Source organism: Apium graveolens, chromosome 4 (genome assembly GCF_009905375.1).
Source record: "Apium graveolens cultivar Ventura chromosome 4, ASM990537v1, whole genome shotgun sequence".
Classification (NCBI taxonomy): Eukaryota; Viridiplantae; Streptophyta; class Magnoliopsida; order Apiales; family Apiaceae; genus Apium; species Apium graveolens.
Genome location: NC_133650.1, coordinates 136,655,482 through 136,668,565, shown reverse-complemented (window position 1 = coordinate 136,668,565; position 13,084 = coordinate 136,655,482).

Below are 13,084 nucleotides of genomic sequence, written 5' to 3'. Positions count from 1 at the left end.
GTCATGTGTCTTGAACAGCCACTGTCCAAGTACCATAGATTTCTTCTTTTTCCCTGCACACCATAAAATCAATCAAGTTGATTTTGGTACCCAAGTTTCCTTGGGTCCACTCCTGTTAGCCTTTCTCCTAGACTTCATTCCTCCTGCATCTTTAGACTTAGGTAACTTTGAGTCAACCTTGATCTTAGATGTAGTTGGTTGAGGTGTAGGGTTAGTCACAGAATCATTTAGCATATTTGGAATTTGATAAGGCATGGATTGTGCAAGCATGTTATTCCACATTGGCATATTGTATGGCATTTGAGGCATACTAAATGCAGCAAGATAAGGATTGTTAAAATATGGCATGTTTGCAAAATGTACATAAGGATTCTGTTGAGACATAACAGGCATAGCATGCAGAGGTGATGCAGACATATTAGGCATGGAAGAGGGCACAGGTATGGGAGTTTTCTTAATAGATTTGCAATTAGCAGATAGATGATTAACACTACTACAATGCACACAGCTTTTTCTAGGAGCATACTTATCAGGTGTGTAATTGTTATGTTTGTTAACCCCTACCTTCCCATTTCTATTAGATTTCCTTTTAGTTTCCTTTTTATCCTCAACCACTTTGAGCCTATTCTTTAACTGTTCTAAGGTCATGTGTCCTATATTCACCTTACTGAAATCTTTGGATGTGCTTGCTTCTTCTTTGACAAAGTTCTTGGAAGTTGAACCAAACTTTTTGGTGAGTTTCTTTAGATTTTCACTTTTAGAAACATCTGCCTGTTTTAATTGAGGAACCTTCAATGGATGCTCATTTTCTTCCTTCAACGGATAACTTTCATCATCCGTTGATTCCACATCCGTTGACAGCCCATCAATTAATTCCAGTTTCTTTTTGTTTTTATCCCAGGCAGTTTCACAGAATGATTCAATTCCTTGGACCTTGGAAATTTGAGCACTAACATCCCTAGATGTCTTCCAGGCTTTAATCACCTCTTGCTCTCTCTCTAATTGATTGGAAAGTATTTCTACTTTCTTAACAGATTCATCTAGTTCATTTTCAACAGATATATAATGTAGCTTAGTTTTCTCTAGGTCAATCAACTTATCTTCTAACACAGCATTTCTATTACTTAAAAACAGATTGTTCTCTTTAATCCTACTATTTTCTTTAGCAAGAGATTTAAGAGACACACGCAAATGATACAATTCAGTAGACATGTCATTAAAAGCATCATTGCACTCTTCTTTAGTAAGCTGTGTTAAATCAGTAGTGATTACCTGGTTGCTTGATGAACTAACTTCATTTTCCTCAGAATCAGCCATGAGAGCCAAGTTGACATATTCCACATCTTCATCCTCTTCTTCTCCATCAGCTGCCCAGTCTTTTTCTTGAGTAATGAAAGCCCTCTCCTTTTGCTTGAGCAGATCAAAATATTTCTTTTTGTAATCTACTTGGTCAAATTTCTTCTTTTCAGAAGTTGGCTTTCTGCACTCACTTACAAAGTGTCCACTTATACCATAATTGAAACACTTGAACTTGGATTTGTCCACCATGTTCTTATGAGGTTTAGTGGCTCTAGTGTTTTTCCTAAATTTCATCTTTGCAAATCTCCTGGACAGAAATGCAAGATGCTCATCAATACCATCAGAGTCATCTTGGCTGGAGTTGTCTTCATTCTCAGCAACTTGCTCCTTACCCTTGCTTGATTCTGATTTGCTTGTGCCATCTTTGGAGTTTGATGTAGATCTCACAGTTTCTTGTCTGCATTCTTTCTCATTTTCAGCTACCAAGGCAACTGAACCTCCTTTCTTTCTTCCCTTCTCCAATACCTCATCCTGTTCCAGCTCTAGTTCATAAGTCTTCAAGATTCTATATAATCTTTCAAGAGTGAAGTCCTTATAATCTTGAGAGTTTCTCAAGGAGACAGTCATGGGTTTCCATTCCTTTGGCAAGGATCTTAAAAATTTAAGATTTGAATCTTTCACCTGGTACACTCTACCATACAGCTTCAGTCCATTCAACAGCTTTTGGAATCTATTGAATGTGTCATTTAAAGATTCATTTTCTACAAAATGAAAATACTCATACTGTTGAATGAGAAGCTGCATTTTGTTTTCTTTTACTTGTTCTGTACCTTCACACAGTAGCTGAACTGTGTCCCAAACCTCTTTGGCAGTTGTACAATTTATCACATTATCAAACATATCCTTGTCAAGGCCATTAAACAAAATGTTCATAGCCTTCTTATCCTTGTGGACTTCTTCTGTGTCTTCCATTGTCCATTCTGCTCTAGGTTTTGGAATGGATTGACCAACAGCAATTGTGGTCGTAGCAACTGTGGCTACTTTGTGGGGAATGTGAGGACCATTCTCAATGCAGTTTACATAACCTTCATCTTGGGAGAGTAGATGAAGGTGCATTTTCACCTTCCAATGGTGATAACTGTCTTTGTCAAGAACTGGGATTTTTACTCCAATATCCTTCTTACTCATCTTTGTTAGTTACCAAGATCTTTAAACTCTTTGTGTGTCAAGAGCTTGCTCTGATACCAATTGTTATTCCTAGTGGACTAACAATGAGATTTACAGAAGGGGGGTTGAATGTAAATCTCAAAACTTTTTCAAGTTTTGAGCAGTTTTAAAGGCTTTGTGTTCAAGATAAACAAGTGTGTGAATTGCTTTAAGCTAATACAGACAGATATATATTCAAGCACTAAAGTAAAGAACACAACAGACCTTAAAAACTTTTCTGGTGGATTGTTGTTCCACCAGAGATGGTATTTCAGAAAATCTGTGATTCAAGATGTTGATCACAGCTGCATCCTAGTACAAACTAGATAATTTTTCTCTCAAGATTTTTCTAAACAGCACTGGAAAAATTCTTATCTAATTACTAGCTGCTACTTGGTTTATATATCACCAAGTGTACAAGTGAAGACAAAGATAAAAATACAATAATAAAATAAGTTCTCCACTTGTTTCTTCTCCATATCACTCAAGTACTTTGTTGACTATTGCCTCTTTGTACTAGAGTAGAACGGCTGCTTTTTCTGATGTTCCTGAAATTAGGCTTCCACATTTCAGTTATCTCTGACAACCCATGTGCCTCTGTCTGCTGTTACAACTACCACTTATCAACTGCTATTTAACAGAACATCCGTTGAAGCCTTCATCCATTGATGGCTTTATCCGTTGATGTGTTAGCAGTTGAAGCTCTATCCGTTGAAGCTTTAGAGACATCCGTTGAAGCTTTGTTTCTCATCCGTTGAAGGTCTTTAAGATATCCGTTGATACCACTTCATTTATACAAAATTACAAGGCATGAAATATTTACAATTGGCCTTCCTATTTTCATATCTTCTAGTAGTCAACATGACTTATATTTTCTCTCAACTTCTAAGAATTATATCTCAAATACAGAGACTGAAATGTGCTACAACACTAGACTTATTTCTAAGTAAAGCTGCACCATCAACGGATAGCCAAAGTGGTCTTATCCGTTGAGGCTGCAAACACTAAACTTCTACTTAAGTGTTTTGTTAAACATATCATCAAACTAATGCACATATATTCCTAACAGTAAGCGGTACTCATATTTAGTCTAGTGCCTACACACTCTTGGAAGCTTCTCCAAAATCGGGAGATAAACCTTGGGTCTCTATCTGACACTATGGAAACAGGAACACCGTGTCTCACCATGATTTCTTTCAGGTAAATAGCCACTAGCTTTTCTACGGTGTACCTTTCATTGATTAGCAGGAAGTGTGTGGACTTGGTTAGTCTATCTATTGTTGGATTTTAAAAGCAGCGGGGGCATGGCAAAACACTTTTACACATACAAAATCCAAATAAAAGCATATAAATCGTGGAAAAAACGTAGGGATCGATTACTAACCTTTAATATGCGATCCAAGAGCAACGATCGGAGATCCTTAGCAGCTGCTCCTCAAACGTGAAGCACTCCACCGGTATCCACCAAGAAAACGACGTTAAGGAGGAGGAGGAGGTGGAGAGAATTAGTTTTTCTAAAACTTTTGGGTTTTTGAGTTCGAATAAAAATAGGGTCTATAATAGTATATTTATAGGCAAAATTTTCAGCTGAAATTTTCCCATTAATATTATTATTATTATCCCATTTATTATTCTCATTAATAATTAAAACACCTTTTAATTATTAATCCTTTTTCTAAATACTTTAGAAATAATTCTTTCTCTTGATTTAATTTCCAAAAATTAAATTCTTTAATTAATAATATTAAGAACTTTTCTTAATTAATTTATAATCAATTAAATCTCATTTAATCAATTATTAAATTTGCCAATTAATTATTTATTTCATAAATAAATAATTATTAGCCATTATTAATTAATTCCTCCACCATAAAATCATTCTCTTTTTATGGTGTGACCCTGTAGGTTCAATATTAAGCCGATAGTAGAAATAAATAATAATAAAACTATTTTATCATTATTTATATAAATTCTCTAATTTATTAAATATGATTAATTAATTAATCACATTTATTCTACATCGTGAGGGATACTTCTCAGCATATCGCGACTATCCGGATAATATGAATTCACTGCTTAGAATACCAAGAACCTATTCAGTGAATAGTTATCGTACAATAAACTCCTTCTACCCTACAATCTCCCGATTAAATACAAGGCATGGATCTCGTGTCAAGCCTATCTAATTCAATCACTTGCTTACCATTTACTATGCTTAGTTCTATACAAATTAGAAACTCCTTTCTAATTTCATTTACTCTGGCCAGAGATTCCTGAACTAGCATAAGTGGATCAGCCTTGAACATTCGCTTCCTTCACTGGAAGGGGTAGATCCTTTATTGATCATACACTATCTTCGTGTACAAATTCCTATACCCAGTAGAGCCCTAATAATTGTCCCTGGAGACTAAGAACTAAACCAAAGCATAGTTCAGTGTACACAAGATGACTACGATGACCTCAAGTCTAAGGATACTTGTACAACTATCACTATGTGAACAACTGCTGACACGTGAGTGAACTCCATCAGTTGTTTAGCTGGGCGAGTCATGTTCAGTGAACTTATTCTATAATAAGCACCTATATACTAGCTATAGTGTCACCACACAGATGTCTATGAGAACAGACATCCTTCATAATGAAGCAAGCATAGTATGTACCGATATTTATGGATTATTAATTACCAGTTAGTAATCCTACGACCAGGAACTATTTAAGTTTAGAGTTATCATCTTTTAGGTCTCACTATTATGATCTCATCATAATCCATAAAAAGCTTTACTCTAAACTATGGTATATCTTATTTAAACACTTAAATAGATAGAGCCCGTAATAAAAACAAAACAAGTCTTTTATTAATATCAATGAAATCAAAACAGATTACATAGGAAGTTATTCCTAAATCCTAATTCATGATTGGACTTAGGACATATTCCTTTCAATCTCCCACTTGTACTAAAGCCAATCACTCTGGTATCTAATACCCATCTAGTCTTTATGACGATCAAAGTGACTTTCAGAAAGTAGCTTTGTGAGTGGGTCTGCTATGTTGTTATGTGTGTCAACTCTATTTCAATACAATACAAGAAATGTTACCGCGCTCCCACTAACCCTTTTGTAGACGCATGGTTCATCTGCGTTTTTGATAAAATCAAACTCTTTGATTGTCTCATCAAAACGAATGTTCCATCTTTCGAGAAGCTTGCTTTAAACCACATATGGTTCGCAGTAGCTTACACACTAGGTTTTCATTTCCCTTAGAAAGAAAACCATCTGGCTATATGCCAGATCTCATAGTCGTAGTAAGCAGCAATCGCAAGTAAAATCCGAACTGATTTTAACAGGGCTACAGGTAAAAAGTTTCATCAAAGTCAATCCATTGCCTTTGTCTGAATCCTTTTCCCAAAAGCCTGGCCTTTAAGGTCTCCACCTGGCCATCTGCTCTAATCATTCTTTCGTATACCGTATACATAGATTCCATTCCGGATTTCATGGCACTATTCCATTTCTCTGAGTCAACACTACTCATAGCCTCATTATAGGTCACAGGGTCGTCATCATCAATGATCGACAACTCATTGTCATTCTTAATGACAAGGCCATATTACCTCTCAGATTGGCGAGACACTCTCCCTGATCTATGAATGGGCTGTTCCACAAAAGGTTGTTCAGTCAGAACAGGTGTTTCCACTTGATCCATAGTAGTTTGTGCTTCTTGAACTTCATCAAGTTCAATTTTGCTCTCACTGTTTCCTTCAAGGATAAACTCCTTTTCCAAGAAGGTAGCATGTCTGGAGACAAACACCCGATGATCGGTGTAAAAGTAATACCCTAAAGTCTCTTTATGATATCCCACAAAACTACATTTTACGGATCGATATTCCAGCTTATCTGGGTCAACTTACTTGACATAAGCTGGACATCCCCAAATCTTAACGTGTTTAAAACTCGGTTTCCTTTCTTTCCATATCTAATACAGAGTTTGAGGAACATATTTGGAAGGCACCTTATTCAGTAAATATGCTGAGGTTTCCAATGCATAACCCCATAGGAATACTGGAAGATTTGCATAGCTCATCATGGACCGAACCATGTCTAACAGAGTTCAATTTCTCCTTTCAGATTCCAATCTGGAGGCGTCCACTGGGAGACTATACCATTTACTTTGAGATAATCTAGAAACTCTCCATTCAAGTATTCACCACCTCGATCTAATCGAAGAATTTAATACTATGTTTGGTTTGTTTCTCCACTTCATACTTATATTCTTTGAACTTTTCAAAGGCCTCAGACTTGTGTTTCATCAAACACATATCCGAATCTAGATCTATCATCTATGAAAGTAATGAAGTATGAAAATCCACCCATGGCTTGCTTAGACATTGGTCCACATACATCTGTGTGTACCATTCCTAGCAAATTTGCAGTCCTCTCTCCATGTCTACTAAATGGAGACTGCAGTGCCACTATAAAGTGAGATTTTCATCATCCCTTTTCTTTTATTAGTTTGTTCAATCTGAAGTAAATTATGTCACATTTATACAGACCATTATTTAAATTACCACATCCATAAAGAATATTATCTCTAAGAATAGAACATTCATTATTCTCAATAATAAATGAAAATCCAGCCAAATCTAACATGGGAATAATATTCCTCACAATCGAGGGAACAAAATAACAATTATTTAAAATAATAGTCTTGCCCGTAGGCATATGTAAATAAAATGATTCTACATCTTCAGCAGCAACTCTTGCTCCATTTCCCATCAGTAGAATCACCTCCTCTTCCTCAAGGGTCCTACTTCTCCTTGGTCCCTGCAACAAATTGCAGATATGAGAACCACAGGCGGTATCTAATACCCAAGTAGAAATTTGATTTAATGACATATTCACTTCTATCATGAACATACCTGAATCAGAAGCGATAGTCTCACTGCCCTTCTTCTTCAATTCTGCAAGGTAAACCTTGTAGTTCCTCTTCCAGTGCCCCACCTTGTTACAGTGAAAGCAAACAACTTTGCTCTTGGGGTCTTCAGCTTTTGGTGGAACCGGCTTTTCTTCACCTACTTTATTCTTCTAGGAAGAGTTCCTCTTCCTTTTCTTAGGATTGGAACCTTCACCAATTAGAAGAATAGAACTCTTCTTAGGGGGAAAATTCGATTCCGCAGTCTTCACATTGTTATGGAGTTCAGGCAGGCTGACATCCAACTTATTCATGTGAAAGTTCACAACAAACTGCGAGAACGAACTCGGAAGCGATTGCAAGACCAGGTCTTGGCTCAGCTCCCCATCCATGGCAAAACCAAGTTGTCCAAGACGTTCAATCAAATTGATCATCTTAAGTACATGGTCATTCACAGATGATCCCTCAGACATCCTACAACCGAACAGCTCCTTCGATATCTCATATCGAGCTGTCCTCCCTGCCACATCATACAACTCTTGTAGATGCATGAGGATAGTGTGAGCATCCATATGCTCATGTTGCTTCTGTAGCTCAATGTTCATGGAAGCTAGCATGATGCATTGAGCAACATTTGCATCATCAATCCACTTACGATACACAACATGTTCATCATTATGCGCATCGCTAGCAGGTTCAGTAGGCTTAGGTGAGTCAATCACGTATTCCAGCTTCTCAATCCTGAGAACAATTCTCAAGTTTCGAAGCCAGTCAGCATAATTAGGACCAGTCAATTTGTGAGCATCTAGTATGCTCCTGAGTGATAGTGCAGAAGACATAACGTACAAAGTAAATCTGTAAATGATAAACACATAACAACATTTAGCAAATATTCGATTTCATTTTAAAAACACTATATGAATCGGGTCTTTATTCATAAGTGGCTCCCACTAGTTTATCTAATTTATTCAACCCCCTACGTGAAAAATTAAGCATTCATAATGCTAGTGGGAATAGGGATCCTACATTCCATTACACAACCTCGGCTGTGCCACGAACCGCCATGTAATGTTCAATAGGCAGACAATTCTTGTCAATTACATCTTATGTTATTCCCTAATCAAACTTTAGCCTCTTGAATAATTGAGTCACGGCTGTGGCACGACAAACTCAATATTCTAAGTCAAGTCTAACCCAACATTCCGTATAATTGAATCAGTCCCCAAAGGCCCACGGCTGTGGCACGTACCGACCTTTAGATTCTTATTCAATGTACACATCTCTATGTAATAGACAAGTATTTCTTATTTCAAAATCAAAGCCCTCGGCTGTAGCACGAACCGACAATGATTCAAAAATAAGAACTACTTTTCTATCATGTTGGAAGGCTATGACCGACACAAGCCCGTTGTATCATTGGCCAATTACTACTTGATATTATTTAATTTTAGAGGGATCATATTACGTTACAATCATAATCATATTATAAAGAGATTCTTCCTTTTAAATTAAATATTTCAAATCAATAATCAATAATCAGATGATTCCCAGATCGGGTGGAGCATTGTCAAGAGGCGTCACTTAATAACCCTTTCTTACAGATAGAAATCTGTTGTTGACAGAATCATCCTTTCTCTCATATTGAAAATTCATATTCAATTATGTGTTTCACAAACACAAGAATCTCATGATTGTATTCATAATATTGTTATTAAGGTTCTGAAACAATTTCACTATACTAGGTTGTCTAACAAACGCCTTATGTTCATTTAAGTTCACCTAAATATATCATCGCATGATAAACTAAGCATATATCACATATATAAACATGAATAAACATCAAGGTAGGCATGTTATATCATCTAGCACATTATTCTAAGCATTATACATCTCTATGTATCACATGAAGCATTTAAAAGCAATTAAAACAGTCAAACATAGCTTTAAAACACTTCGGGAAATATAAACAGTTCAAAACTTTTATATAAACTAAAATTGATCACTCCATTAGATCCGTCTCGGAAAAACGAATCCAACGGTATATTGCACGCCTAAAACGGAGTTACGAAACTCCCAGAAAATCAATTTTAATGTAAACAGTCGGGCTGTAACGCATTACAGGAACGCGTTACAAGCCCTGTAACGCATTCCGGTGATGCGTTACGACCCTTTTAACCAATTAAAAAGTGTAACGCATTCCGTGAATGCACCACGGATGTGTAACGCATTCCCGGAATGCGTGACACCCTTTTTTTTTGCAGCAGCCGTCAACAGCTTCTTCTCGAACAGCGTGCATGACAGACATCTGTGTCTTCTACCTTTTCCGTGCAGCAGACAGACAAGCAACAGCAGTACAGCAGATGCAATATATATATATATACTATATATACATATATTTATACTTATTAAATTATGAATTTAATTGTAAGAACTTCAAAAATTCATAATAAAAAATCTATACATCATAAAATTATGAAAAAATACCCAGACGATCTACAACACTTGTAGAACCCAGATCAACATTCAAAATTATTCTGAGAAACGATTTCTCATCAGATAAAATTAATCCATGATATAACTTGTAAAAATCATAATTAATTCATATAAGCACATAAAATTCTGAAATTTTTACCACAGATCTATATTCATACAACCTATTCGCTGATACCATTGTTGGATTTTAAACGCAGCGGGGGCATGGCAAAACACTTTTACACATAAAAAATCCAAATAAAAGCATATAAATCGTGGTAAAAATGTAGGGATCGATTACTAACCTTTAATATGCGATCCAAGAGCAACGATCGGAGATCCTTAGCAGCTGCTTCTCAAATGTGAAGCACTCCACCGGTATCCACCAAGAAAACGGCGTTAAGGAGGAGGAGGAGGTGGAGAGAATTAGTTTTTCTAAAACTTTTGGGTTTTCGGGTTCGAATAAAAATAGGGTCTATAATAGTATATTTATAGGCAAAATTTTCAGCTGAAATTTTCCCATAAATATTATTATTATTATCCCATTTATTATTCTCATTAATAATTAAAACACCTTTTAATTATTAATCCTTTTTCTAAACACTTTAGAATAATTCTCTCTCTTGATTTAATTTCCAAAAATTAAATCCTTTAATTAATAATATTAAGAACTTTTCTTAGTTAATTTATAATCAATTAAATCTCATTTAATCAATTATTAAATTTGCCAATTAATTATTTATTTCATAAATAAATAATTATTAGTCATTATTAATTAATTCCTCCACCATAAAATTATTCTCTTTTTATGGTGTGACCCTGTAGGTTCAATATTAAGCCGGTAGTAGAAATAAATAATAATAAAACTATTTTATCATTATTTATATAAATTCTCTAATTTATTAAATATGATTAATTAATTAATCACATTTATTCTACATCGTGAGGGATACTTCTCAGCATATCGCGACTATCCGGATAATATGAATTCACTGCTTAGAATACCAAGAACCTATTCAGTGAATAGTTATCGTACAATAAACTCCTTCTACCCTACAATCTCCCGATTAAATACAAGGCATGGATCTCGTGTCAAGCCTATCTAATTCAATCACTTGCTTACCATTTACTATGCTTAGTTATATGCAAATTAGAAACTCCTTTCTAATTTCATTTACTCTGGCCAGAGATTCCTGAACTAGCATAAGTGGATCAGCCTTGAACATTCGCTTCCTTCACTGGAAGGGGTAGATCCTTTATTGATCATATACTATCTTCGTGTACAAATTCCTATACCCAGTAGAGCCCTAATAATTGTCCCTGGAGACTAAGAACTAAACCAAAGCATAGTTCAGTGTACATAAGATGACTATGATGACCTCAAGTCTAAGGATACTTGTACAACTATCACTATGTGAACAACTGCTGACACGTGAGTGAACTCCATCAGTTGTTCAGCTGGGCGAGTCATGTTCAGTGAACTTATTCTATAATAAGCACCTACATACTAGCTATAGTGTCACCACACAGATGTCTATGAGAACAGACATCCTTCATAATGAAGCAAGCATAGTATGTACCGATCTTTGCGGATTATTAATTACCAGTTAGTAATCCTACGACCAGGAACTATTTAAGTTTAGTGTTATCATCTTTTAGGTCTCACTATTATGATCTCATCATAATCCATAAAAAGCTTTACTCTAAACTATGGTATATCTTATTTAAACACTTAAATAGATAGAGCCCGTAATAAAAACAAAACAAGTCTTTTATTAATATCAATGAAATCAAAACAGATTACACAGGAAGTTATTCCTAAATCCTAATTCATGATTGGACTTAGGACATATTCCTTTCATCTATAATAACCCATATGCCATCGTGATTGGTTTTAGTCCTTGGTAGGCCTATAGGCCTATCACAAAATCCATGGCTATATGTTCCCATTTCCATTCCAGAATTTCCAGGGGCCGTAATAGTCCACTCAACTGCTGATGTTTAGCCTTCACTCTCTGACATGTCAAGCATTTGCTAGCCCACTCTACTAATTCTCTTTCCATGTTAGGCCACAATAATATTCCTTAAGGTCACGGTACATTTTCGTACTCCCTGGGTAGATTGAATACCTGGAGTTGTGCCCTTCATGCAGCAGCTCATCTTTAGTTCTTGCAGATTCGGAATCCAAATCCTGGACGCAAACCTCATGATCTCTTTCTCATATTTCTCGCATCTGACCTCTTTGTCGGTCATTGTTTCTCTTTCTTCATTCATCTTCTTTTCCTAACACACTCGTATCTTTGCAGTCAGTTTCGGTACTAACTTGATCTTGAATAGTCCTTCTGATCCTCCGGTTATTCTCACATTGATCTCCATCTTTTCAAATTCCTTAACTATCTCCTCAGATTTCATTATCATTTTGGGTATCTCCTTCCTACTGAGGGCATCAACCACCACATTGGATTTACCCGGGTGATAATAAATTTCACAATCATAGTCCTTAATCAGCTCTAACCATCTCCTTCGTCTCATGTTCAATTCTTTCTGAGTAAAAATATACTTGAGGCTCTTATGGTCTGTGTAAATCTCGCATTTTTCACCGTACAAGTAGTGCCTCCAAATTTTCAGGGCAAATACAAAGGCTGCTAATTCTAGATCGTGGGTAGGGTACCTGATCTCATATTCTTTCAATTGCCGAGAGGCATACACAATAACATTTCCGTGCTTCATAAGCACACATCCTACTTATAATATCCCATATTTTCAGAATTTATTATTATTATTATTTGAAGTTGTTCATGTGATTTTTATGTGAATTTTAGTGAATTATCTAGTAATTGGAGTTGATATTTTGGATGTTTATATGTGATATTCTTTGAGTATTTTAATTTTATATGTCCATAATATAAATAGATAATTGTAATATTTTTCTGTAATTTTTGGACTTTTATATAATTTTATAATGATTTATGGATTTATTAATTATTTTCTAGAATAATTACAAAACTATTCTGTGAAGCCGGGAATCGTTCAACTTTAACCGTTTTTACATTTTTGTAACCCGAAACTCTTCGAAAAACTCCTTCCTTACCTAATCTTATAATTCCGGACATTTTTCGTGTTTTAACTTTTTCGATCCAGATTACGATTTGACCCGTGCGCATCCCGGCGCAAAATTTTTGATATGATAAACGTTTTGAT